General features: G+C 45.3%; 1 protein-coding gene across 3 annotated transcripts in view; it reads left to right on the forward strand.

The window, feature by feature from the left end:
• The window catches only part of SYTL3 (synaptotagmin like 3), a 95,974-nt gene that overhangs the window by 33,252 nt on the left and 36,511 nt on the right, over positions 1–26,211 (forward strand). The gene's annotated exons all lie outside the window — the stretch shown is intronic.

Consider the following 26,211-nt stretch of genomic DNA (forward strand, 5'->3'; position numbering starts at 1 on the left):
AAAGTGCCCCGTATTATATCATCATTGATGCCCTTCTTTCTCTCCATCATCAGACACTCTGCCTTAAAAATCCTGTTAGCTCCTTACAGCCCCAAACCTTGTTTATGATAATTGATCAAAATGATGGAATGAATCACTGAAGACCACCGTGAGAGAACTGTGTTAGAATTTAACAGATTCTGGTGACTCTGATGTGAGCACATGTGATTATCTGCGTCGAGTGTGTGTTTGGCCTCTGCACCCCAGATGTTTTTAAAAGCACTAGCCAAGTTGGTGTCATTAGTAGCTGGGCGTCAAGGCCTTGGAGAGAACAGGACATGCTTTGGTTACAGAAGTGTCACGTGAGAGGACGCGGGCTGGGCAGATGAGAGGATAACTTATCAGGCAGAGGTGTATTTACATGTGGTCAGAATAAAGCACAGAGCTGTGCCCCCCACCTGGGCGTCGAGGCGGTGATCTCAGGTGGCCCCGGACTGTGGAGGCTTGGAGCTGGTTTTCCGTTCCTGACCAGAGACCGAAGTTAGGCTGCAGCAGTGAGAGCCCCAGATCCCAGCCGCTAGACCCCCAGGGGCCAGTGACCAGGCCCTGGCCCATCAGCCGTGTGGAGATGTATTTACACAGAGAGAGAAAGCAGCGAAGCAAGTAAAGTGTCTGAAAGGAGGAGAAAGGGTACGTGTGGACACACACACATGGACTCTGAGTTGTGCCCTCGTGGTAGTTTGAATCACTTGAAAGATTGAAGGCAGGAGGAGAAGGGGGCGACACACGATGAGCTGGTTGGATGGCACCACGGACTCCATGGACGTGAGTTTGAGCAAGCTCTGGGAAGTATTGAAAGACAGGGAAGCCCGAGGTGCTGCAGTCCAAGGGGTCACACAGAGTCAGACATGACTGAGCGACTGAACAACAGAACATATGGGCGTTTCTTCCAGGGTTCCTTTGGCCAGTTGTCCTGCTTGCCTGGTCCTGAGTCAGGTTTTGGTTTATCTCAGGGTCCTCCCGTGTGTGCGCACACCTCTTAGCCAAGACGAGTCTAGCGAAGAGGCCTCTGGGTAGTTGACCTCACTTACCATAGGTGACACCCCCTCCCCTTTTGACCTCCAAGGAGCCTTTCTGCAAGTGTGTAGTCAGGAAGGTCTCCTGGACTCCGAGAATGAGGAACATGTGATCTTTTATCTCCTACCTGGGCAGCAGGATTCAGTTCTTCTCTCGCTCCTCATCTTGGGGCGTCTGTCCACACGAGACGAACTCTGGCTGTTCAGCCAGGGGCCCATCTGCCTCCTGTCTCAGTGACACGGGTGTCACCCTTCTCTGTGACGTGTGACCATGAGGAGTGCACACAGGGAGCCTGGGCTGACCTAGAGGGGGTGGGGTGGCCGCAGACACTGTGGGTGGTCGGGAGGAGACAGTCACGATCTGAGGTGGAGAAATAAGCTGTTTAGCCTTAGCTAAAGCGCATGCATGTTGACACACTTTAAAGGGAGTCATTCATCTAGAGTGCTAATGCTCCACTTTTATTTTAATAAAAGCACCTTGAACTGAGGTTTAGTTGGCGGCAAATTCTCCCCTGAATTACGTTCCTGACTCTGCTTATTGAAGAAAAAGTGACATTTCTGCCGAATTTATTAGAAATCTGGAGGAATGTGCAACACTGATGGGATTGTTCAAGCCGGGGAAAAAAAAAGTAGCAAGTGTGTATGATTTTTATCTAGACCTGTGTTTCTCCATCCGTTTTTCATTAGTGTCCTCTTTCCAGCCTACAAACAGCCTTATCAATACTGTTTCCCAAATATTACCCATTCATGAAAGTTTAATAGCACAGATATGTTGCATAGCTATGTATGCATGGAAAGTTCATCTTTGTGTATGGAAACCTTTTGGAGCAGACCACAAACTCTTGCGATATCTAAGATTTTTTTTCATCCTCCAAGCAGTGTTTGCTCCTTGAGGGCCGTCAGCCTGTGTCTACCCAGTACACCGTCTAAGCAAGCATGGCCACGTGGAGTCTTCTTGTTTATTGCTTTGTTCCTTGAAAATATTTTTTGGTTGGAAGGTGTAGGGGCTTCTTCAGGTGGTATGTAAGTTCTCATTTTTTTTCACTCCTAGTCCTAGTTCATAAATAATAAGTCTTTAGGGAGTGAAGTTTCTGTTATTTCTCAAAATCAATTCAGTGAAGACATCCTGGAATTTTTTTTAGTATGTTGTTGGCAGTTCTGGTATCATTATTTCAGGTAGGGAAGTTGATTTGCAGGCCAGACCATGTGTGTGCGTGTGTGTGTGTGCATATGTGTGTGTGTGCATATGTGTGTGTGTGTGCATGCGCATGTTGCTACCTCATCTTTTCAGCATTCTTCCTTTAAGTGAGAAGAAGTAGGTCAATCCACCGGGATAACCTAAGACCTAAAAAGGGGAAGAGGAAAGAAGTTATACCAACTTCCTGGGTTTCTCTCCCTTGTCCAGCAACTTTTCCACCAGAATGAAACCATCAGTAAGAAAAAAAAATTAGAATAATGCACGTCAGCCTAGGCATGAATCGTCCTTTTCAATTTGTGTCATTTTCATTTTCCCCGAAGTAGGATGCAAAAGAGAAAGCGAATCCTTCCTTCTCTGCAATGCGTCCTCAGTGCTGAGATGCCTTGTCTTCCTGTGGCCCAGTTTTAGTTGAGTTGGGCTCAGAAGGTGTGGAGAGAGGAAGATACGTGCTGCGTGGGGGGTGGGGGGTCGTGAGGAAGACCGTGCGCCTGACCACAGGTGGGCGGGAGGAGACGGGTTGGCAAGGGGGCTGCTGCAGGGTTACCCAGACAGGCAGGAACTTCGGCTTACCTGTCCGTGCCCCCAAAAGAGACTGAGCTGAGTTGGGGTGCTCCATCAGATGAGGGCCAGGTAGGAAAACAGAGGCCACGCACTGATTTGAAGAGACGGTGTTGAGGGACTTGGTTAGAGAGGTGTTATTGGAGGGCCTGGAAAAGCAAAAAGAGACCGTGAGGGAGCCACAGAAATGTGGCTGCGGGGAGCAGACACGGCCAGGCCGCCTGCCGCGTGGATCTGATGGAGACAGGGTGAGGCCCCTCCTTCTCGCGCCCTCTCTGGGTGCTGTGCTTAGTCGCTCAGTCGTGTCCAACTGTCTGCAACCCCACGGACTGGAGCCCACCAGGCTCCTCTGTCCATGGGATTCTCCAGGTAAGAACACTGGAGTGGGTGCCATGCCCTCCTCCAAGGGACCTTCCCAACCCAGGGATCAAACCCATGTCTCCTGCATGGCAGGTGGATTTTTGCCATCTGAGCCACCAGGGAACCCAAGAATACTGGAGTGGTAGCCTATCCCTTCTCCAGGGGATCTTCCCGACCCAGGAATCTTTACCTGGCAGATTCTTTACCCATTGAAATACCAGAGAAGCCCTCCCTCTCCCTGCTGGGCCCTACTAGGGAATCTAAGCTCCTGATGTGTTTGAGAAACAGTGGTTCTGCATATTACCTAGTGTGTTTGTTGTAACAGTGTGAACTCAGCTCTCTCCAACCTTCAAAATCCTAAATGGAAGCTAGGAAAATAAGAGGGTGGCTTAAACCTCGAAAGGGGATGAGACGGCTCAAACCGGTGCCTCTTTCTAGGCATTAATTATCTATTACTGGATAAAAAATTGCTCCCAAACTTAGTGGGTTAAAACAATCTTATCACTTCGCATGATTTCTGTCTTCAGCTGAAGGCTTGCCTGGGGCTGGAGGATCAGCTTTCTGGGGGCTCACACGCTTACCTGGCCAGTTAGTGCTGCTGGCGGTGAGCGGTGGGGTTCCTTCACCCCGGACACCTCCAGTAGGCTCCTGAGGGTCCCCCCACACAGCAGCTGGCTTCCCATGGGGCAAGGGACGCAAGACAGGCCAAAGCAGAGCTCTGCATTGCGTTTTCATATTTAAAAAATATTGTTGTGATGAAATATGAAGCATTTTAGCCATGTTTAGCTCTACAGTTCAATGGTGTTAAGTACATGCATTTGTTTGGCTACCATCACTACCATCCTTCTCCAGAATTTATCATCCCACGGTCTCCCCTCTCAAAGCCCCTCATAACATCTACTCTATTTCCTATTTTCTGTCTCCGTCAATACATGGCTGAGGGTCAGAAGTCACGCCCTGACACTTCTGCTGTGTCCCATAGGTCAGCTCTTTTCAAGGCAGAAGGGACTACGTAAGGGTGTGACTCAGGAGGCAAGACTCACGGGGCCCTTCAGGAGGCTGGCTACCACAATTCTGACATTTCTCCCACCCCAGCGTCTGGAATCCTCCTCCTGCCTTTCGTTCTCACTTCCAAGGCCGCAGATCCTAGCTCATCCCCATGCCTCCACCTGCTTCCCCCATCCTCCACTCTGTGAAGAAGGAGATATCTTTTCTCTTTTAAAAGTGGTATTTTCTGGTTATAGAAGTAACACCAGTTCATGGCAGAATATTTGGGAAACGCAGAACAGTATGCCAAGGGCAAGAATAAGTCCACTGAGGGTCAATACTACTGTTAATTACACGCACGAGCACATTCTCGTGGCCCCTTTCTGGGTAACCCTGTACATGCGGGGGCACACACAGACTAAGCAGTTTTTCTAATGTGTTAATGATCAGACTATATATATAGGCTTTTGTCTTTTAAAATTCAACTTGGCATAAACCTGTCCTTATGCTCTTATGAGACTTCGTACACCGATGACTGCATAAAATACATCAGATGAACGTACCACCACTTATCAGCTTGTTCCCTCTCGTCTGTGAGTATATCACTGCAGTCAAATTGTCATGTTACAGATGACTCTGCAGTGAATATCCTATACAGGCATCTTGGCATCGGTGTTCATTAGATTCTTAGAAGGAGAATGACTGGTCAGAAGTGTGAGCACTGGAGATGCCTGACGTGTTTTGCCAGATTCCACTCTGGGAAACACGTGTGCATCACGTGACCCCGGCATGTTCAGGCCCAGGAACGGCCCCCTCGTCACCCTCTGGCGCCCGTTAAATCATCCCATCTCTTGAACATGATTCCAAGTTACCTTTGTGATTTTGTTCTGAATGTGAACTTAATATGCATTCATTTAAAAGATGTTCAAAATACCTCACCCTGACAACTGTTTACCTTTAGTGCATATCATTTCTGTTCTTTGAATATACGTATCCATGGTTGAGTGTGTACGTATAACTGTGTAACTATATGTACACATTTAAAAGAGCATTTAGACTAAACCATAAGGAACTGATGCTCTTGGGTTAAAAATAAAAAAGTTGAGTAGAGGCAGTTTCATGTGAGTAGAGCTAATATGTTTGTCTCTCTTGGAATGTGGCGGTATTTATTTAACCAAATCGCTATTGTTATAAAGTTAGGGAATTTCTAGTTTTGCTGTTACAATTTTGGGGGTTTGTAATCTTATTAAAATATTTTAAATAATATAAAAAATAATAAAAGTGCAGTGAACATGCTTGTAGATAAATCTTTGGCATGTCTCTGAGTATTTCTAGAAGTAGAAGGACAAGATGAAAGGCTGGGAACATTGCCTTCAGAAAGGGTGTACCCGTCTCGCAGGACGAATTGTCCTTAAAAACAAACAGCAGCTTTGTCGCTTGTAAAACCACATTGGTAGTCCAAAGTAGTCGCTTGCTGTTTTCTTTGAATTCTTGTAATGACTAATGGGGTTGAATATTTTCTACCTTTTTGACCTTTTGTAGGTGTTCTTCATGTTAAGCGTACTTGCCCTCTATGGTCATGTTAATTGCATATGTATCTTTATGTTTTCTGACATACAGACTTTTTTTCCCTTGTCGATCATCAGATCTGCCTTTTCCTGTGTAATTTCTTTTATGCTCCAAGAGCCCTTCTTCCCCATGCCATTTGCTATATACCCATCCATATTTACTTTCTTCTAACTTTATGGATTATTTGCATTCAACTGTTAATGCATCAGGAAGCCAGCTCTAATGTAATTCTCCCAAGCATCAGTTTTGTCTGTACAATCTGCCCCACTGTCAGTCTCCTTCCCATGGGCTAGTAACCCAGGGCCATTGAGTCACACAGCTCTGGGTGCTGCTCACCTCGTACCCCAGCCGGAGCCCTGGGGGGTTGACCATGTGGATGTCACACCCAGGCTTTGAATCCTTTGAGGGCAGGAGCGATGAGCAAATGAAGCAAGGACCGAGCTGTTTGGAGGTGAAGGAGCTGCTGTACGCAGTACTGTCTGTTACCAGTGGTGGCACTGAGTAGGCGGCTAAGAGTGAAAACTTAGAGTTCTTTTCCTTGTTGGCATTCAGAAACCCACAGCTACCTTTAATGTCAACTGGAGTAATTCCAGGAATCATTATCCCCTCTGTCACCCCATTTCCTTCTCAGACGCTTTACTCACCTCTCTTAATGGCCACTATTGGATATGTCCCACTTAAGATAAACGTTCCCCAGATTTCCTGGAGAACAGACAAGGTGTAAGTAATAACCCAATAAAGAGTAATAGGTATTAAGTGTGGCAGTTTGTGCTAATTTTCCAACCATTACAAAGATTTAAAAACAAAAAATCTCAGCCGCCATTCTCCATTTTGCAGGGAGAGGATATGAAAAGTATTTTAAATATCTTGTTTTCCCTAAATTTTTTTTCCTGATTATAGACTGGCTTTTTTTCTCCAAGATTTTGTAAGTTGATATAGTTGTGTTGTCTTAAAATAATTCCTTAAATGCCACAGTCACAGTTCGTCTGTGGTGTATCAGAATGATCAAAACGCACAGACGTTCAAGGACAGTCTTTAGGCAGCTGCCTGTGGTTCTGGGATTGTTACCTCCCGCTCCACCCTCAGTCACTGGGCAGCCTCTGTGCAGAGGGCTTTAATGTGGCTTCCAAGGCCCCTGCTCCAGGGTCAGCGAAGCGCTATTTCATATTAAATTCAAAGTTCCTGATTCGGTGGGATCAAGTGAGACCCAAGAGTATATACAGACATCTCTAGATAACTGCGAGGGTTTTGGTCCCTCGGTCCCTTGGTCCCTTGGGTACCAAGAACTGAGGATGCTCAAATCCCTAATGTGCAATGGTGTAACATTTGCATGTAACCTATACAGATGTTCCCATACACTTATAAGGAATCTAAAGACGATTTAAGCCCCTAGTGCTATGTAAGTACTATGTAAATAGTCGCCAGTACGCTGCAAATTCAAAAGTTTTGCTTTTTGGAACTTTCTGGAATTTTTGTTTTTTTGAAAATTTTCCACCTAAGGTTGATTGAACACTGATGTGGAACCTGTGGACAAGGGGACCAATATATTTAACAAGTCCCCAAGTAATTCTTCTTATGCACTTTAAAGTTTGAGAGGCAGTGGTGAAGTAGCACATTTAATGAACAATGCTGATGGAACTTTTCTAGACCATTAGTAACGGGTAAACAAACTGAAACTCATCTTTACTTTTTGACATCTGCTAAGTGTGTAAAGACAGCGCCCTCTTCTGGCTCCTTGTTGTACATGCACATGTTTTACTTTTTTCTTTTCAATTTTTTTTTAAACTTTATTTTATATTGGGGTATTGTGATAGTTTCAGGTGAACAGGGAAGGGACTCAGCCACACATAGAAATGTGTCTATTCTCCCCAAAACCCCTCCTATTCAGGCTTCCGGTTAACAGTGATCAGAGTTACATGTGATATATAGTAAGTAGGTCTGGTGATCCATTTTAAATATAGCAGTGTGCACGTGTTTTTAATTTTTTACAGCCATGACTTGTTACTTGAGCTTAAAATCAGAAAGCGCACGACACTAATACTTTCTAAAACGAATACTTTTCAAGTTTAAAAATGGTCAAATGTGATATATAAACAATATATTGTGGCTTTCACTCTATTGTTGATAATTGGGGAAATCATGTAGGAAGGCTGCACCGATAACAGAGCCTCTGTTAATGGTCTCGGGGATCCACTGTATGACTAACCAGGATTCCCTCATGATTATGAAGGGAAATAATTTTTCACTCCCCTTCTCAGTGGTGAATGTGATTTAGTTCTTCGTGTGACTTTTCAGAGTTTTATTCTTGGATGTGGTCCATCCGATCTGAGGGCCATCATGACAGCATCCGACTTGCTGCGTGGGCCTGAAACACTCAGGCTTGTGAATTAAAGGAAGCGGGTTCCAGTAAACGTGTGCAGACTATCACAAGGCCTGCCCTTGTCACCTCTGTGTTGGCTGGCTCAGTAAAGCCCTTGCCCCACAGTTTAAGAGGATTCTACAAAGGTGATTCCGTCAAGTTTTCTGTAAGTTACAAATGCAGTATCTAGTGCTTACTTTCTTGAGTGTGTCTTTATGAAATTCTGTTTATTTTCAGGTATACAATTTTGCATATGCTTTTGTCTTAAAGAAAATGTGGCATCTTACTCCGGATATTTTCTCCTCCCTACTCTCTTTAGGAGAAAAAGACAAAATCGGTACCCACGAAAGAGTGTGCTGAGATGATTTTCAGAAGTCAATTTCCCTAATTGGATTCCTTGTCACATCCCTGACAGATTTTTGGACTGGTCCCTTTAAACCAGTTAGAACACAAGCTATCAAGTCAGATTATGATTGATGCAGTGACGTAAGAGCTTGGCCTTCAGACATTTTGTTCGCACCCCATGTTTCTAGGTGATAATCTTTCAGGGGGTATGTTCTTGAATTTAGTCATCTTTGATTTCATGATGCCTTCGGCTTTGTCCACAGCAGCAACTCAAAAATTGAATTGTTTAGACTGTCCAAGTTTCTTTGAAACTATCAATTCACCCCAGATATATATATATATATATATATATATATATATATATATATATATATATATGTATCTCAAATATTCACAAAGAGACTAGAGTTCTCTTGCTGCTTTCTGGGCCCCAGCGATCCTCCCAGGACTGTTGCTGTGCGTCTGTCTGTTCCACATCCTCCATGCTCTGTCCTCCACCTCCTCATAGTGAGATTGTCTACATAGCCCACATCTTTGGTCCCGAATTATCAAGACCAACTTGCCATCCATCATCATTTTTCCTATTTAAATGAAGACAATGGGAAACCAAGGTGAAATAGTTGAACTGAATATGATTTCTGAATTAAGAATTCATATGAAGGTCATGGCATCTGGTCCCATCACTTCATGGGAAATAGATGGGGAAACAGTGGAAACAGTGTCAGACTTTATTTTTTTGGGCTCCAAAATCACTGCAGATGGTGGCTGCGGCCATGAAATTAAAAGACGCTTACTCCTTGGAAGGAAAGTTATGACCAACCTAGATAGCATATTCAAAAGCAGAGACATTATTTTGCCAACAAAGGTCCGCCTAGTCAAGGCTGTGGTTTTTCCAGTGGTCATGTATGGATGTGAGAGTTGGACTGTGAAGAAGGCTGAACGCCGAAGAATTGATGCTTTTGAACTGTGGTGTTGGAAAAGATTCTTGAGAGTCCCTTGGACTGCAAGGAGATCCAACCAGTCCATTCTGAAGGAGATCAGTCCTGGGATTTCTTTGGAAGGAATGATGCTGAAGCTGAAACTCCAGTACTTTGGCCACCTCATGCGAAGAGTTGACTCATTGGAAAAGACTCTGATGCTGGGAGGGATTGGGGGCAGGAAGAGAAGGGGACGACAGAGGATGAGATGGCTGGATGGCATCACTGACTCAATGGATGTGAGTCTGAGTGAACTCCGGGAGTTGGTGATGGACAGGGAGGCTGGGTGTGCTGCGATTCATGGGGTCGCAAAGAGTCAGACACGACTGAGCGACTGAACTGAACTGAACTGAACATGGTACATACATACACAATGGAATATTACTCCGCCATGAAAAAGAACAAAACTGTGTCATTTGTAGAGATGTGGATGGATCTAGAGACTGTCATACACAGTGAAGTAAGACAGAGAAAAACAAATATCATATATTAATGCATATATGTGGAATCTGGATAAGTGCTACAGATGAACCTATTCATAGGGCCAGAGTAGAGACAGCAAATGTAGGGGACAAACACGTGGGCACCAAGGGAGAAGAAGGTGATGGGGTGGGGTGAATGGGGATTTGGGGATTGACGTATATACATTACTGTGCATAAAACAGATCACTAATGAGAATCTACTGTATAGCTCAGGGAACTCTACTCAGTGCTCTCTGGTGAACTGAATGGGAAGGAAATTAAAAGAAGAGGGGAGATACACACACACACTTACAGCCGATTAACTTTGCTCTACACTAGAAACACACAACATTGTAAAGTAGCTATACTCCAATAAAAGTTAAATTAAAAAAAAAAAGAACTCATATGTTTGCATGTTTAGACCAGACTACTGATTAGGGTAATTTCCAGGGACTAGCTTGACAATTGGACATTGAACTATTTATATGAACACATTTTTAAAAGGCCAGACACATATATACTTAAACAATAAATCATTTGAAATTGCAAACTCCTCATTCATTTTTTCATTGTTGTAAAATATGCATAATATAAAATTTACTATTTTAACTAAAGTGTACAGTTCCATCTGTTCAGTCACTCAGTCGTATCTGACTCTTTGTGACCCCATGGACTGCAGCACGCCAGGCCTCCCTGTCCATCACCAACTCCCAGAGCTTGCTCAAACTCATGTCTATCGAGTCAGTGATGCCATCCCATCTCATCCTCTGTCGTCCCCTTCTCCTCCTGCCTTCAGTCTTTCCCAGCTTCAGGATCTTTTCCAATGAGTCAGTTCTTTGCATCAGGTGGCCAAAGTATTGGAGCTTCAGCATCAGTCCTTCCAATGAATGTTCAGGACTGATGTCCTTTAGGATGGGCTGGTTGGATCTCCTTGCAGTCCAAGGGACTCTCAAGAGTCTTCTCCAGCACCACAGTTCAAAAGCATCAATTCTTTAGCGCTCAGCTTTCCTTATGGTCCAACTCTCACATCTGTTCATGAGTACTGGAAAAACCATAGCTTTGACTAGATGGACCTTTGTCGGGAAAGTAATGTCTCTGCTTTTTAATATGCTGTCTAGTTTGGTCATAGCTTTTCTTCCAAGGAGCAAGTCTTTTTTTATTTCATGGCTGAAGTCACCATCTGCAGTGATTTTGGAGCCCAAGAAAATAAAGTCTGTCACTGTTTCCATTGTTTCCCCATCTATTTGCCATAAAGTGATGGGACTGGATGCCATGATCTTAGTTTTTTGAAGGATGAGTTTTAAGCCAGCTTTTTCACTCTCCTCTTTCACTTTCATCAAGAAGCTCTTTAGTTCTTCGCTTTCTGCCATCAGGGTGGTGTCATCTGCATATCTGAGGTTATCGATATTTCTCCTGGCAGTCTTCATTCCAGCTTGAGCTTCATCCAGCCTGGCATTTCACATGATGTACTCTGCATGGAAGTTAAATAAGCAGGCTGACAATATACAGCCTTGACGTACTCCTTTCCCAATTTGAAACCAGTTTGTTGTTCCATGCCCGGTTCTAACTGTTGCTTCTTGACCTGTGTACAGATTTCTCTACATACAGATCTGTAGCATTAAGTAAATTTTCATTGTTCTTTAACCATTACCAGCATCCATCTCTAGAACATTTTCCTCTTGCAGAACTGCAGCTCTCTACCCAGTAAGCATCTCTTCTATCTCTTTTACTCCTCTAACCATCAGCCTTTCTACTTTCTGTTTCTATTATTTTGATTACTCTAAGTATCTCATATAAGTGGAATCATAATATATTTGTTCTTATTTTACTTAGCATGTCTTCAGTGTTTATCCATGTTGTAGCATATATCAGAATTTTATTCCTCTGTGAGACTGAATGATATTCCATTGTATATATAGCCCACATTTTGTGTATCCATTCATCTATATGTGGACACTTGGGTTGCTTCTACCTTTGGTCTATTGTGAATAACGCTTCTGTGAACACTGATTTACAAATATCCGTTCAAGTCCCTGCTTTCACTTCTTTGTATTTACATCCAGAATTGGAGTTGCTAGATCAAGTGGCAATTCTACATTTAATTTTTTTTTCTTTTATTTTTTGAGGAACTGCCATATTGTTTTTCCATAGTGGCTACTCCATTTTCTGTGCCCACTGGGAATGCACAGGAGTTCCAATTTCTCCACATCTATGCCAACACTTGTTTGGTATTTTTTTTTTTTTTTTGGTAAGAGTAATAATGGTGTGATGTGGTAGCTCACTGTTTTTTGTCTTTCAGTCAGCATTTATTGGGTATCTACAAGCCTGACATGTATTCAGTTCCATGTGTGGATTCTTTTTTGATGATTTGATACCTATTTATATAAGTATTTAATATGTATATCTATTTATATACATATAAATGAAATGCTTACCACAGTAAGGTTTGTTAATGCATCCTTCACTTCACATAAGTACCATTTGTTGCTGATGGTATGCTGAGAACGTTAATGCTCTACTCAGAGCAACTTTCAAGCGTACAATGCAGTACTGTTAACTGTAGTCATCATAGTCAGTATACATTAGATCCCCAAACTTACTCGTCTTATAACTGAAATTTGGTGCGCTCTGACGAGCCTCTCCCCATTTCCCACCCACCCCAGCCTGCAGCTCCTGGCAGCCACCACTCTGCTTCCTTTCTATGAGTTCAGTGGTTTTCGATTCCACGTTCAGTTGACATCATGTGGTATTTGTCTTTCTCTGACTTGTTTCACTTAGCATAGTGCCATCAGGTCTTTCCGCACTGTCGCAAATATCAGGATTTCCTTTTTATGGCTGAATGACATTTCATTGTATATATACCGCATTATCTTTATTTCATTCACCTCACAGTGGCCACATAGGTCATCTCCGTGTCTTGACTATTGTGAGTAATGCTGCAGTGAACATGGGAGTGCCAATGTCTCTCTGAGATGGTAATTTCACCTCTTTTGGAGGTAAACTCAGAACTGGGATTGCTGGATCACTGTAGTTCTACTTTTTAAAGAAATAAACCGAGGAACCTCCGTCCTGTTCTCCTTAGTGGCTATATCACTGTGGCTTTGACTTGCATTTCTCTAATGATTAGTGATGTTGACTATCTCTTCATCTGCTTCTTGAGCCATTTCTGTATCTTCTTTGGAGAAATGTACGTTCAAGTCCTTTTGTGGTTCAGTCGCTAAGTTGTGTCTGACTCTGTGACCCCACGGACTGCAGCATGCCAGTCTCCTCTGTCCTCCACTATTTCCCAGAGTTTGCTCAAATTCGTGTCCATTGCTCGGAGAAGGCAGTGGCACCCCACTCCAGTACTCTCGCCTGGAAAATCCCATGGGCAGAGGAGCCTGGTAGGCTGCAGTCCATGGGGTCGATAAGAGTCGGACACGACTGAGAGACTTCACTTTCACTTTCATGCATTGGAGAAGGAAATGGCAACCCACTCCAGTGTTCTTGCCTGGAGAACCCCAGGGATGGGGAGCCTGGTGGGCTGCCGTCTATGGGGTCGCACAGAGTCGGACACGACTGAAGCGACGCAGCAGCAGCAGCAGCATGTCCATGGAGTTGCTGATGCATTTGCAGCATGTCCATCTCATCCTCTGCTGCCTCCTCCTCCTTTTGTTTTCAGTATTTCCCAGCATCAGATAAGGGTCTTTTCCAATGAGTTGGCTCTTCACATCAGGTGACCAAAGTATTGGAACTTCAGCTTCAGCATCAGTCTTTCCAATGAGTGTTCAGGGTGGATTTCCTTTAGGATTAATTGGTTTGATCTCCTTGCAGTCCAAGGGACTCTCAACAGTCTTTTCCAGCATCACAGTTCAAAAGCATCCATCTTAAGTGCTCAGCCTTCTTTATGGTCCAACCCTTTATTTATTTATTTAAGTTGGAGGCTAATTACTTTACAATATTGTAGTGGTTTTTGCCAGACATTGACATGAATCAGCCATGCTTGTACATGTGTCCCCCATCCTGAAGCCCCTTCCAACATCCCTCCCCATCCCATTCCTCAGGGTTGTCCCAAGTGCACTGGCTTTGAGTGTCCTGTTTAATGCATTGAACTTGAACTGGTGATTTATTTCATATACAGTAATATACATGTTTCAATGCTCTTCTTTCAAATCATCCCACCCTCACCTTATCCCACAGAGTCCAAAATTCTGTTTTTATATCTGTGTCTCTTTTGCTGCCTCGCATATAGGGTCATCATTACCATCTTTCTAAATTCCATATATATGCATTAATATACTGTATTGGTGTTTTTCTTTCTGACTTACTTCACTCTGTATAATAGGCTCCAGTTTTATCCACCTCATTAGAACTGATTCAAATGTATTCTTTTATGGCTGAGTAATACTCCATTGTGTATATGTACCACAGCTTTCTTATCCATTCATCTGCCGATGGACATCTAGGTTGCTTCCATGCCCTGGCTATTATAAACAGTGCTGCAATGAACATTGGGGTACACGTGTCTCTTTCAGTTCTGGTTTCCTTGGTGTGTATGCCCAGCAGTGGGATCTCTGGGTCATATGGCAGTTCTGTTCCAGTTTTTTAAGGAATCTCCACACTGTTCTCCATAGTGGCTGTACTAGTTTGCACTCCCACCAACAGTGTAAGAGGGTTCCTTTTTCTCTGCACCCTCTCCAGCATTTACTATTTGTAGACTTTTGGGTAGCGGCCACTCTGACAGTCCAGCTTTTATATCCGTACGTGATGGTCCAGCTTTTATATCCGTACATGACCACTGAAAAAGCCTTGCTTTGACCATACACTTTATCAGCAAAGTGATGTTTCTTTTTAATATGCTGTCTAGGTTTGTGATAGCTTTCCTCCCAGGGAAGAAGCATCTTTTAATTTCATGGCTACCATCTGCAGTGATTTTGGAGCCCAAGAAAATCAAATCTGTCACTGCTTCCATTGTTTCCCCATCTATTTGCAATGAAGTGATGGGACCAGATGCCGTGATCTTAGTTTTCTTGAATGTTTAGTTTCAAGCCAGCTTTTTCACTCTCCTCCTTCATCCTCATCAAGAGGCTCTTTATTCCTCTTTACTTTCTTCCGTTAGAGTGGTATTGTCTGCATATCTGAGGTTGCTGATATTTCTCCCTGCAATCTTCTTTTTCAGTGTACATGTCTTCTTTTTATTAAATATCACCCTGATAATATCACCCTTAACTCACATTAACTTCAAAATTTGATCCTAGAGAGCTGAGTTAGAGATAACTTTATGACTTGTTGATTTAAAAGAAGAATTTGAGAACAAGTAAAAGCTGAAGCACACTTTTAAGTCCATCTGAGCTTAACACTAATAACATTTTAAAAGACAGTATCCAGCACCCATCAAACACCATCACTGACACTAAAGTAGATGTAAGTGAAAGACATAAAGGCCTTTTTGTGGAAAACATATTTATAACTCTTAACATGCAGGATTATAAAAATTATAAAAATCAAACATTTCTCACATTACTATGGCAACCTTTAATGAAATATCATCATTTCTTGAGATTCTCCCCACAGTCTTGATTTCAGCTTGTGATTCACCCAGCCTGGCATTCCACATGATGTCCTCTGTATAGAAGTTAAATATATATCCAGGGTGACAGTACACACCTCAGTGTACTCCTTGCCCAATTTGGAACCAGTCTGTTGTTCCATGTCCAGTTCTATCTAACTGTTGCTTCTTGACCTGCATACAGGTTTCTCAGGAGACAGGTAAAGTGGTCTGGTAGTCCCACCTCTTTCAGAATTTTCCAGTTTGTAGTGATACACAGAGTCAAAGGCTTTAGCATAGTCAATGAAGCAAAATTAGATGTTTTTCTGGAATTCCCTTGCTTTTTCTATTATACAACAAATGTTGGCAATTTGATCTCTTGTTCCTCTTTGTTTTTTCTAAATCCAGCTTGAACATCTGGAAGTTCAGGGTTCATGTACTGTTGAAGCCTGGCTTGGAGAATTTTAGCATTACTTTACTAGCATGTGAGATGAGTATAATTGTGCAGTAGTTTGAACATTCTTTGGCATTGCCTTTCTTTGGGATTGGAATGAAAACTGACCTTTTCCAGGCCTGTGGCCACTGCTGAGTTTTCCAAATTTGCTGGCATATTGAGTGCAGCACTTTAACAGCATCATCTTTCAGGATTTGAATTAGCTCAGCTGGTATTCCATCACCTCCACTAGCTTTGTTTGCAATAATTTCTTCCTAAGGCCCACTTGACTTCAGGTCCTTTGCCTGTATTTGAATTGGGTTGTTTGTTTCCTTAAAAAGGAGAAGAAAGCTGGAAGACTTCTACTTCCTGATTTCAAAACTTCTACAAAGCCACAGTAATCCAAAGAGTGAGGCACCGGCATAAGGACAGTTATGTGGACAATTGGAATAGAATAGAGGCCCCAGAACAGAACTCTTGTGCACGTGGTCAAGTGACGTTTTTAATTGAAGTATAATTGATGTACAGAGTTATACAAGTTACAGGTGTACAGCATAGTAATTCAGTTTTCAAAGGTTATCTCCATTATAGCTATTTTAAAATATTAGCTATATTTTCTGTGTTGTATAGTCAGGAGATTTTTTTGACAAGGGTGCCAATCTCATTCAATGGGAAAAGGAGAGCCTCTTCAATAAAGGGTGCTAGGAAAACTGGATGTGTCCATGTAACAGAATGAAGTTGGACCCTTACCTAACACCATAAACAAAAGTTAATTCAAAGGATCAAAGACCTAAAAGTAAGAGCTAAAGTGTAAAACACTTAAAAGGCAACATAGAGGGGACTATGACATAAATGGGGCTTTGATGGCCTCCCTGATGGCTCAGCTGGTAAAGAATCTGCCCTCAATGCAGGAGACCCCAGTTCGATTCCTAGGTCGGGAAGATACACTGGAAAAGGGAAAGGCTACCCACTCCAGTATTCTTGGGCTTCCCTCGTGGCTTAGCTGGTAAAGAATCTGCCTGTAATACTGGAGACCTGGCTTCAATCCCTGGGTTGGGAAGATCCCCTGGAGGAGGGAAAGGCTACCCATTCCAGTATTCTTGCCTGGAGAATTCCATTGACTTGTATGTATAGTCTGTGGGGTCGCAAAGAGTCGGACAAGACAGAGCGACTTTCACTTCGCTTCACAATGATTTTTTAATTTTTTAAAATTTATTTATGGCTGTGTTGGGTCTTCGTTGCTGCTCACAGACTTCTTCTAGCTGCGGGGAGTGGGGCTACTCCGCCTTGTGGTGCCTGGGCATCTCATTGCCGTGGCTTCTCTTGCTGCGGAGCACAGGCTCTAGAGAGCAGGCTCTGTAGTTGTGGCATATGGACTCGGCTGCCCGGAGACATGTGGCGTCTTCCTGGATCAGGGATTGAACCCATGTCCTGTGCATTGGCAAGAGATTCTTAACCGCTGGACCACCAGGGAAGTCACGATTTCTTTTTGTGATTGAAGTGTGGTTCATTTATAATGTTGTGTTTCGGGTGTACAGCAAAGTGACTCAGTTTCACATACGTGTGTGTGTGTTAGTCGTTCAGTCGTGTCCGACTCTTGCGACCCCATGGACTGTAGCCCGCCAGGCTCCTCAGTCTGTGCGATTTCCCAGGCCAGAATACTGGAGTGGGTTGCCGCTTCCTCCTCCAGGGATCGAACCTGGGCCTCCTGCGTTACAGGCAGATTCTTTACTATCTGAGCAACCAGGGACGTCCAGTTTCATATATATGTCTAATTTCATATATATATATAACTTCAGATTCTTTCTGTTATAGGTTATCACAGGATACTAAATATAGCTCCATGTGCTGTGTAGTAGGTCCTTGTTTATCTACTTTATATACAGTCATGTGTATCTGTTAATCCCAAGCTCCTACTTTTTCCTTCCTCCCCCTTCCTCTTTGGTAACCATGAGTTTGTTTTCTTTGTCTGTGAATCTGTTTTGTAAATAAGCTCATTTGTAATTGAGGAAAAAAGATTTCACATATAAGTGATAACATATGTTACTTGTCTTTTTCTTTGACTTACTTTGGTTAGTATGATAATCCCTAGGGCTGTCCATGTTGCTGCAAATGGCATTATTTCACTTCATTGTTTCCTTTTATGGTTAAGTAACAGTCGTTGTGGAGAAGGCAATGGAGAAGGCAGTGGCCCCTACTCCAGCACTCTTGCCTGGAAAATCCCATGGATAGAGGAGCCTGGTAGGCTGCAGTCCATGGGGTCGCTAAGAGTCAGACACGACTGAGTGACTTCACTTTCACTTCTCACTTTCATGCATTGGAGAAGGAAATGGCAACCCACTCCAGTGTTCTTGCCTGGAGAATCCCAGGGACGGGGGAGCCTGGTGGGCTGCCGTCTATGGGGTCACACAGAGTTGGACACGACTGAAGTGACTTAGCAGCAGCAGCAGCAGCAGCAGCAGCAGCAGCAGACATATGGCAACTCACTCCAGTATCCTTGCCTGGAAAATCTCATGGAAAGAGGAGCCTGGTAGGCTGCAGTCCATGGGGTCACTAAGAGTCAGACACGACTGAGCGACTTCACTTTCACTTCTCACTTTCATGCATTGGAGAAGGAAATGGCAACCCACTCCAGTGTTCTTGCCTGGAGAATCCCAGGGACCGGGGAGCCTGGTGGGCTGCTGTCTATGGGGTCGCACAGAGTTGGACACGACTGAAGTGACTTAGCAGCAGCAGCAACAGTCCGTTGTATACACACCCCACACCTTCTTTATCCGTTCATCTGCTAATGGATGCTTGGGTTGTTCCCATGTCTTGGCTACTATGAACAGTGCTGCTATGAACACTGGGGTGCATGGATCTTTTTGCATTTGTTTTCTCTAGATATATGCCTGTTTTGTGCTAATACCATGCTGTTTTGATTACTGCAGCTTTGTAGTATAATCTGAAGTCTTGGGAGGACAGTGATTTCTTATATAGGACACCAAAGGCAAAGGCAACCAAAAAAAAAAAGATAAACTGGACTTCATGAAAATGAAAAAGTTCTGTGCATCAAAGGATACCATCAACAGAATAAAAAGGAAAGCCATAAAATGGAAGAAAATATTTGGAAATCACATATCTGATAAAGAATTAATATCTAGAATCTTTAGGACAGAGAACTCTTGAGACCCACATTCAGTTCTTAGAGAAAGTTAAAAGCTGTGGAGAAGCAGTTTATACCTGATTATTCCCTGGTTCACTGCAAACCCAGGCCAGTTATCTTCAACCTTAGGTGTCTCTTTGTGGAAGAGTTACTACCCTGCTCTTGAGGATTATTATTAACATAGAAGCCATTCAGACCTTCTGCTGATAGGATGCAGGGAGCTTAATTAAAGGGGAAAAATTATTTTCTTTCCTGCAGCTAAGCAGAAGAGTAATGTCTAGTGGCAGAAGGACACTACACGTGATCCTCGTTCTGCCCACAGGATTATAAACCTGCTGTTAATTTCCATTCTTCTGGAAGGCTCCGGTGGCAGGTTCACAGCCGTGGCCTGCGTCTCCTTCCATCCTAGAATGGTGTCTTGGTCCCAGTGCCACCTAAGCTCAAACATCTCTAAAGAGTGAAGCATACCCTCAAAGGCTCTGGAATCCAACTCTGAAACCGTTTGTGACAGGATATCATGGTTCTTCACATTCTAAGGGACTTTTAGGTCAAATTTTTGGAAAGATTTTTTTCCACTTTGCATAAGTGAGCCAAAGATTGGTTTAAAACTTTATTGTCCTAGGGACCTTTTCTTGCCTATGAAAAATGAAAGTCCTAAAACACCTTATAATTGTCTAACACTGCCCCCTGCCCCAGCCTCTGGTTTTAGTCACCTCTGTCTAGCATTTGGAGCATACTTAACGCTCCACTGTGGGCCAGCCCTCAGGACTGTCACATACAGTTGTGCAGGTTGGGCACTGTGCAAGGGGGCCACCTAGATTTGTGTGTTGATTGATTGTCATTATTTTTCTGAAAGGCGCAGCAGAATGTGTTATTCTAACAAAATCCATATATTACGACCAACTCCTAGGGCAGACAGAGCATCTTGATGGAGTGTATTTGCATAGTTCCCAAGGAGGCTTTGTGTGAGTAACCCCTACCTGTGCTTTGCTTTGATGCTGGGAAAGACTGAAGGCAGGAGGAGAAGGGGGCGACAGAGGATGCGATGGTTGGATGGCCTCATCAACTCAATGGACATGAGTTTGAGCAAACTCCAGGAGATGGTGAAGGACAGGGAGGCCTGGCGTGCTGCAGTCCATGGGGTCGCAGAGTCAGACACAACTTACTGACTAAATGACAACAACAATGTATAAAATAGATAACTGATGAGAACCTACTGTCTCGCTCAGGGCACTCTACTCAATGCTCTGCAATGACCTAAATGGGAAGAAAATCCAAAAAGAGAGGATACATGTACACATACAGCTGATTCACCTTGCTGTACAGCAGAAACTAACGCAACACTGCAAAGCAACTGTACTCCAGTAAAGAAAATGTTAAGAATAGGGATAAGGCAGGTGCTTATAAGAAATCCTGTAGAATGGATGCTCACTTTGAACCAGGCTCCCTTTTAACACTGGCCAAGCACGCCAGCTGCCCACCAGCCAGCGTCCTGGACCACAGGTCCTGCTGCAGATGCCGTACCCTGCCACCCTGATGCCTTGCTGGGATGACGAGGTCCCTGGGAAAGAGGGCAGAGGGAAGACTCTGGAATGCCCCAGTACAGCTCAGTCAGCCAGCTCCATCACATGGTCATAGGTGGCTGAGGGGCCCCACACCCTGAATCATGGGATTGGCGCGGCTTAGTCTTCTAAGACATGATCGTTAACCTCCTCTCCGACAGTGTAAGGCCCCACAGCAGCCCTGCACTATGGAAAAGTCATGGAACCCAGACAGCTGTGGAGTGAACAGAGTCTTCAAGCAGAAGGTGGCCTGACTCGCAGCTTTCCCAGTGAGTCAGCTCTTTGAATTGGGTGGTCAAAGTATTGGATCTTCAGCATCAGTCCTTCCAATGAATATCCGGTTGATTTCCTTTAGGATTGACTGATTTGATCTCCTTGCTGTCCAGGGCCTCTCGAGAGTCTTCTCCAGCACCACGGTTTGAAGGCATCAATTCTGTACATAGCAGTCTATATATGTCAAGGCCAATTTCCCAGTCCATCCCACCCCCCTTTCCCCACTTGGTGTCCATACTTTTGTTCTCTAGTCTTATGCCTCTATTTCTGCTTTGCAAATAGGTTCATCTGTACCACTTTTCTAGATTTCGCATAAGTGTGTTAATATATGATATTTGTTTTTCTCTTTCTGACTTCACCTTTTTTTAGAGAAGTGGATATAAAAGTAGATGCAGTGTATCCAGTAGTACACAGACGTGTGATGACTTGCCACAGACACTCTGTGCTAGTCCCAGGCTGGTTTTGGATCTAGAAGCCTCTGCTCTGCCCTGTGGTCCATGGGGACGCCTACCACTCCCTAAGTTCCTGCTTATGAGCAGAGGTTGTGTCCCCTGACTCTTACCTCTGTAAAGAGCCGTGTGTATTATACACAACGAATGTGAATGAATGGACAAAATTATGCGGAAGCCAAGTGGTGGAAAAAATGACCTTGTTTCATATATATTTGGTACAGCTCGAATGAGGTCACACTTACTGCTAAAATAGCATTGGATACTGTTGTTGTCATATTTATTATAACCCGCCTCTGCTTGGCAAGCCCGCTGGTGCTGGCGACACTGACGAGGCCCGTGTCCTCAAAGGGTTCACCGTCTAGCAGGGGAGATGGATGTATATGCCAGCAGTTACAGGGCATCAGAGGAATTTTAAAGCAACTGCGCCTGGCAACCATGACAAGGAGCCTGGTGAGTCAGGTCCAGAGAATAAACCACTAGACGGAACGCGAAGGCACAACGTGGTGTGAAGTGGTGCCCCCTAGTGGCGGTGGGGCTCCTAGGAAGTTCAGCTTCGCCTATACCTGCAGCAGGTGGCAAGGAGAGGTCAGTGCAGACTGAGTCACACGGGACCTCCGAGATGGGTCTCTCCAGCTCCGGTAACAAATTACAGTGACCTGGGTGGCTTGAAACAGCAGAAATGTATCGTCTCTCAGCTCTGGAGGCTGAAAGTCCAAAGTCGAGTTTCCGAGATACCCGTTTGCTCTGCCGGCTCTCGAGGAGAACCCCTCCTTGCCCCTCCCGGCAGTCCTCGGTGTCCGTGGCTCGTAGACGCATCGCTCTGTCTCTGCCTCTGTGGTCCTGCCGTCTTCCCTCTGTGCGTGTCTGCCCCTCTGTCCATGTGTCCCCACTTTGCAAGGACACCGGTCGTGTTGGATCAGGACCCACCCGGATGACCTCACCTAAGCTCCATCTGCAAAGACTCCTGTCTCCAAGGGCGGTCACCTTCACAGTTGCCTGGGGGGAGGGCTTCAGCGTATCTTTTCTCAACCCAAAGCAGCTCTGTGTGTTGGCTGAAGAAGCTGCGAAGGCTGGGAGTTGCAAGCCAAGGACAGGACCTGGAGTGTGTTTTGGAGGGTGAGGGGCGGGGGGGAGAGGCGGCCTCTGGAGGGTGCTGGCAACACGCTCGCTGCTGGGCACTCACTGCCCCACCAGAGGCTGGACGCCGCAATCACAGGCCTCGTTTCTTAAGCAGGATAAGATACGCATGACAAGTACAAACCACTTATGAAATTCAGACAGGATTAAGAATTTTCAGGGATTTGGTTGTTGGTTTACATGTGGTGGTTCCCCACAGAAAAAGCCCTTGCTTTTTATTATGAACATTTCAAACACGAGCCAGAGCAGAGAGAAGGTCACCCCCTCATATGGTCACTGGCGTGCTGCCCTAACTTTGCTGTGCCTGGCTTTGTAGGCAGGTTGTCACGTGAATGCCAGCTTTTTTGTCGTTTGTAATGTTGGGCCCATTACGCAGTCCACTGTGCTTTGAGGGCAGGAGGAGAGGGGGCGACAGAGGATGAGGTGGTTGGATGGCATCATCAACTCAGTGGACATGAGTTGGAACAAACTTTGGGAGATAGTGAAGGACAGAGGAGCCTGGCATGCTGCAGTCCATGGGGTTGCAGAGAGTCGGACACGACTGAGCGACTGAACAACAGCAGCACAGTCCCCGTGAGCCTAGGTTTTCACTTACAGAGTTGAGACGGCTCCTGGTGACGCCCCACAGCAAATGCAGTCAGTGTCCCACACAGCCCCTGGCAGACAGTCAGCTTCGAGGATAATAAATGTCTCTGTGACTTTCTGAATGGGCCCGAAGCCTAGGACCCTGGGACCCAGACCCACAGCCGCTCTCGTAAAGCCTAAGGAGGCCACCAGAGTGGGACCTCAACCTGCCAGTCAGGAGACCTCGGGGAGGGGCATCTTTCAACGAGCATTTCCCCATAGTCATTATGCAAATTAAAAAAAAGAGTTAACAAGAAATAAATGTTCAGTGCTTTTTAAGGAAAGCCTCTGGTAAGAAATGACTGAGTAGTAGAAGAGAAAAAAAGAGTAAAGTGGTGATGCACAGGAACAGAGCCCCAGGGTTGATCCTCCACCTCACGCCCCAGGCCGCCTCCATGAGGCTGGGGGTGCGCCTGGGACTCTGCATGGCTCACGGGCTCCCTGCTGACAGCTGCCCCCGCAACACCTGGGGGAAAAAGAGCGTGGGGCACCCTGGCTCCCCTGGGCCAAGCCTGTCCCTCTACCCATTCTTGCAACTCCTGTGAGTTGAGAATGAGTTTTACATATCTTAATGGTTAGAAATCAAAAGAAGAACTTTTGTGAGACATAAAAAATTACAACCTAGACAGCATATTAAAAAGCAGAGACATTACTTTGCCAACAAAGGTCTGTTTAGTCAAAGCTATGGTTTTTCCAGTAGTCATTGCTGGATATGAGAGTTGTACCATAAAGAAAGCTGAGCCCCGAAGAATTGATGCTTTTGAACTGTGTGGTGTTGGAGAAGACTCTTGAGAGTCCCTTGGACTGCAAGGAGATCCAACCAGTCCATCCTAAAGAAGATCAGTCCTGAATGTTCATTGGAAGGACTGATGCTGAATCTGAAACTCCAATACTTTGGCCACCAGATGCAAAGAACTGACTTATTTGAAAAGACCCTGATGCTGGGAAAGATTGAAGGCGGGAGGAGATGGGGACGACAGAGGATGAGATGGTTGGATGGCATCACCGACTTAATGGACGTGAGTTTGAGTAAACTCCGGGAGTTGGTGATGTGGAGGCCTGGTGTGCTGTAGTCCATGGGGTTGCAAGGAGTCAGACACGACTGAGCAACTGAACTGAACTGAAAAATTACAAGAAATTCAAATTTCAACGTCCATTATCAGAACACAGACACACCCACTCTTTAACACGATGGCTGCAGTCACAAGCGCACAGTTGAGCAGGTGGGAGAGAAGGTACAGAGCCTGTAATACTGGCCATTTGGACTTTACAGTTAGGGTGTGTCAATGCCGAGGGTGGTGGTTCCCAGTGCCGCCAGCAGGGGGCAGCAGAAAGCCGTGTGTGTGGGCCCAGCCTCCCGGGGCTCAGGAAGGGTATTTAGGAATGTGATGGGGAGACCAAGCTGAGGTTTAGGAGGGAGGTACAGGCCTGGGGTAGAAAGGCAATTAGCGAGGGGAGTGAGTGGAGAACGCCCAGGGTAAGTAGGGCAGTGGGGCACCCTCCTTAAGGGTTGGTGCGAGAGTAGACCCCCAGTGTGGAGGCCCAGGTGTGGGCCGTAGGGAGACGCTAGAGGGCTGCAGGTGGTGGGGAGAGGAGCATCGTTTTGGAGAGGGGGGCTGTCACCTGGTGGTCGTGCCTCTGGACAGCAGTCCCAGCAGTCCACGACTGGGAGGACGAGGGGCCAGCAGCCCCTGAGCTGTGGTCCCCCTGCCCCGCCACCCCCAGGGCTCAGAACTGCCCCTCCTTTGGAGTCTGCACTCTGGCGCAGGACAGGCTGAACAAGCAGTGTCTCTGTCTAATCTCCCTCTTTCCTCTGTCTTTCTCTGCTTTCACAGTGATGGGGCCCTCGGTGCACTCGGGGTGGCTCCTTTAGATTCCAGCCAGTCTTCTTCCCCGAGGCTTCTGCAGATGTGAGCCTTCACTCTTTACAAGCTGGCTCTGCTGGTTTAGCGCTCAGCCTTCGGGGTGAGGCCTTTTTTATTTTTAAAGGGTTGTTTTGTAGTCGGACAGTGAGGAGGCTCACTCCTGTTAGAGTCTGGTGAGCACCGCGGTGAACCCCAGAAAAATGCACATGGGCAAGTGGACTCACAGTTTGAAATGTGATTTCAGGGCTCATCCGTCACCTGAACTCCCCAAGTTAGGACCCCTGACTGGCAGTGGGCATAATCCCTGTAGCTCACACGGTAAAGAATCTGCCTGCAATGCAGAAGACCTGGTTTTGATCCCTGGGTTGGGAAGATCCTCTGGAGAAGGGAATGGCTACCCACTCCAGTATTGTTACCTGGAGAATCCCATGGAATTGGGGGGAGGGGGAGATCAGATCAGGGTCAGCTGGGGGGTTAGCCATCCCCAGCTTTAATGTTTGGGGCTTGATATCAGAGTACTTTACCCCCCACCCAAAGGCTCCCTGTAATTCCTGACTGTCTTACTACCCCGCCCCTGCCGCCCTGCCTCCTATCTTATGGAGATGATGAAATATTTAAGGCTTTCTTTGGGAAGGATTATAGCCTTCTGAAGAAAAGTTATGACAAACCTAGACAGTGTATTAAAAAGCAGAGGCATCACTTTGCCAACAAAGGTCTGTCTAGTCAAAGCTATGGTTTTTCCTGTAGTCATGTACAGATGTGAGAGTTGGACCATAAAGAAAGCTGAGGGCCAAAGAATTGATGCTTTTGAACTGTGGTATTGGAGAAGACTTTTGAGAGTCCCTTGGACTGCAAGGAGATCAAACCAGTCCATGCTAAAGGTAATCAGTCCTGAATAATCATTAGAAGGACTGAAGCTGAAGCTCCAATACTTTGGCCACCTGATGCGAAGAGCTGACTCATTGGAAAAGCCCCTGATGCTGGGAAAGATTGAAGGCAGGAGGAGAAGGGGACGACAGAGGATGAGATGGTTGGATGGCATCACTGACTCAATGGACTCCAGGAGATAGTGAAGGACAGGGAAGCCTGGCATGCTGTAGTCCATGGGTTCACAAAGAGTCGGACACTGAGCGACTGAACAGCAACAACAAGAAAGCCTTCTGAAAGCACAGCACAGGAGTTGCTCTGACCTCCTAGGACCATGCATCTGGCAGTTCTCAGCTGTGTGCTGGGTGCTCTGGGGGCTTCTTGGGAACTTCCCTGAGAGAATCCACTTCTGGTCTCCAGGCTGGGCAAGTGCACTGACCTCACCCTGTGCATTGG

This window comes from Bos javanicus, chromosome 9 (assembly GCF_032452875.1).
Source record: "Bos javanicus breed banteng chromosome 9, ARS-OSU_banteng_1.0, whole genome shotgun sequence".
In the NCBI taxonomy this organism is placed as follows: domain Eukaryota; kingdom Metazoa; phylum Chordata; class Mammalia; order Artiodactyla; family Bovidae; genus Bos; species Bos javanicus.